This window comes from Megalops cyprinoides, chromosome 15 (assembly GCF_013368585.1).
Source record: "Megalops cyprinoides isolate fMegCyp1 chromosome 15, fMegCyp1.pri, whole genome shotgun sequence".
Classification (NCBI taxonomy): domain Eukaryota; kingdom Metazoa; phylum Chordata; class Actinopteri; order Elopiformes; family Megalopidae; genus Megalops; species Megalops cyprinoides.
This window is the reverse complement of record NC_050597.1, coordinates 2,634,550-2,637,500: the sequence shown is the minus strand read 5'-3', so window position 1 is coordinate 2,637,500 and position 2,951 is coordinate 2,634,550. Positions and strand designations below refer to the sequence as shown.

The window sequence follows — 2,951 nt, the reverse complement described above, 5'->3', positions numbered from 1 at the left end:
AATTTTCAGACAGTCTCTACCCAATTAATAAACCTGTCCCCTCCACAGTTGTAAAACTTCCGTCTCTTTTTCCTCTCAGCTGTTCACGGCATCCCTCCTCTTCCCCTCTCTTCCTCTGCTCCCCTTATTTCCGTTCCTGTTACGATGTCCAGCTGGTGGAGCAGCCTTGGCTTGTGGCCAGATGCGAGCTGATCATTGGACTCCAAGCCAAAGACCAGTACTGCTTTGCCCTCATTCAACAGCAATGCTCATGCCTCTTATTGTATTAAAATTCATAACCACTGAAATACATATATGTACTTAACATACACACACACACACAAACGCATATATTTCCCTCCCTTTGAATGGCAGTACCTAACCACAGAGCAGTGTTCTGTGCAGGTAAAAAAGGGTCTTTGTGTTATTTTTCTCTCTTCTCCTTTGCCATTGAAACTGCGTGGGTCACGGAGGGGACGTCTGGTCCACCAGGTGTCCTGCTCATCCCGGCTGTCATCACCCTCCCACACACACAATACCTGCTGAGCGGCTCCGCCCGAGCTCCACAGGTGTGTGAAGAACAATGCTGAGCTCCTGGCACGCCAGGAAAGGTGAGGGAAGGGAGGAACGCAGGGTGTGTGTGTGTCTGTGTGTGTCTGTGTGTGTGTGTGTGTGTGTGTGTGTGTGTGTGTGTGGTGGGTGGGTGGGTGGGGGGGGGGGGGGGGGGGGGGGGGGGGGGGGGTCATAAACCAGGGCTCGTCTCATAAAAACGCACACCCACCTGCACTTCCTCAAGCTCCGCCTGGTGCAGGAAGGCCTCGGTGTGTAAATCTTGTCTGTAAAGGCTTCAGACTGTGTACTTTACCCCCACTGTCCTCCACTGTGACCCAGAGCTGTGTGTTTTCCCTTCACCCAGCCAGACATCACACACAGCCAAAGCCACAGCCGTGTATGCAGCCAACATATTTTAAATATACAGCATTGTGTCACTCATGGTTACAACAGCTGTGTCTCACCCCGGGATTCAACACAATACAGGTGCGTGGCCAGTCACTTAACCCCGACACAGCCACTCACTGTCCAATCACTTAACCCCGACACAGCCACTCACTGTCAAATCACTTAACCCCGACACAGCCACTCACTGGCCAATCACTTAACCCCGACACAGCCACTCACTGTCCAATCACTTAACCCCGACACAGCCACTCACCGGCCAGTCACTTAACCCCAACACAGCCACTCACCGGCCAATCACTTAACCCTGACACAGCCACTCACTGGCCAGTCACTAAACCCTGACACAGCCACTCACTGTCCAATCACTAAACCCCGACACAGCCACTCACTGGCCAATCACTTAACCCTGACACAGCCACTCACTGGCCAGTCACTTAACCCTGACACAGCCACTCACTGGCCAATCACTTAACCTCAACACAGCCACTCACTGGCCAATCACTTAACCCCAACACAGCCACTCACTGGCCAACCACTTAACCCCGACACGGCCACTGACAGCGAGGAAAAGTTCCCACTTCCTCTTAAATGAGTCCAGATTCTGGGGGTGAAACACAGCCGACCCAAATCCTCAGTGCTGTGATATGTGCAGAGAGCCCGAGGGCCGAAGAGCACGGACCAGCCACCGGCACCTGGCAACAGTGTCGTCTCTGCCTCCCTCTGATTACCATTGGCAGCAGAGAGGGGAAGATGCTGACAGAGGGCCATCAAAGCCCAGCAGCCGGTTTGGGACTTCTGCTGCCACTCAGTGACAGGATGTGAGTCTTTGGTAATTCTGGCTGCCTGTGCTCCTGTGTGATCCATGTGAAATTAATACTGTCCCTTTAATTTCCTATCAGAAGGATCCTAATTAGTGTAGTGAGGGTGGGTGTGTGTGTGTGTGTGTAAAATGAGTCTAAGTGCACTGACTACATGAAGGCGATGGTTAGGGGACAACATGACAAGAAGGTGTTGAATGTGCCATTTAACAGACCCCCCCCCCCCCCCCCCAAAAAAAAACACCACAAACAAACTGTTGCCATATTGCTCTGTCACTGCTGCTCTCAGAAAGCAGTAGTTACTCTTCCTGCTTTTCCTCAGGGGTTTGTGTGGGAGTGGGAGTATAGGGGCAGTCTTGGTGCTCTGTGTTGATCTGTCTCCGGAAAGCATGGTCATGCTCTGCGTGTGCCCGTGACTGAAATCATATTAACTTGTTTACTGAGGACGCGCAGCAATGACTGGCTTATTAGCAGCATAGCGGAGGAACGGTCACGTGTGCAGGGTCACTGTCCGCTCACAGTCTGCTGTACAGCCACGGATCATTCTGAATTATTCATAACACACTGTACCCACACAAGATCCTGTGCCACGGTGGGTCTGCGGTTTTCAGTGAGAGGTGCTCTGTCATTTTTTGTTTGTTTGGGTAGATAACAAACCAAAAAAAACAATCACCACTTCCTCATGTTCCTCTCAGTTCAATGCCCAGGTCAACCAAAAATCATTATTGATAATATGTTTAAAAACACTTTTCCATTAATAATGATTTTAGGTTATGAGGATGGTATATCCTGGTTTAGTTGTGAGATGGCAGTATAGTATAGTGGTAAGGCGCAGGGCTCTTAACCGAAAGGTTGTTGGTTTGGTTCCCTGCTAGGGCTAGACTACTGTACCCTTTGGTAAGTTATTTAACCCAGAATTAGCTCAGTAAATATCCAGCTGTATAAATGGATAACATGTAAAATCATAACCCATATAAGTTGCTCTGGATAGGAGTGTCTGCTAAACGAGGATATTTGGTTTTGTAGTGTAACTACGGCATGTCTGCCCTGAGAAAGCTTCTTGCATTCTCTCCAGCTTGAGTCCGTGTGAAGGAAGCAGGCGGGGTGGTGATTGACAGGCAAGAGGGGCGGCAGTGGGGTACCTGTACGTCACGGCTGCTCTTAGCAGGAAATATTAAATGCTTGTGATGTTTA

The 2,951-nt window shown here is 50.0% G+C and overlaps 1 long non-coding RNA gene across 1 annotated transcript in view; it reads left to right on the top strand.

The window, feature by feature from the left end:
* The window catches only part of LOC118790141, a 15,543-nt gene extending 13,914 nt beyond the window's left edge, over positions 1–1,629 (top strand). The window contains exons 3-4 of the long non-coding RNA XR_005005488.1: positions 80–590; positions 1,592–1,629. This is a non-coding gene — a long non-coding RNA (uncharacterized LOC118790141). The remainder of the gene's footprint in view (positions 1–79; positions 591–1,591) is intronic.
* Positions 1,630–2,951: the final 1,322 nt, after the last annotated feature.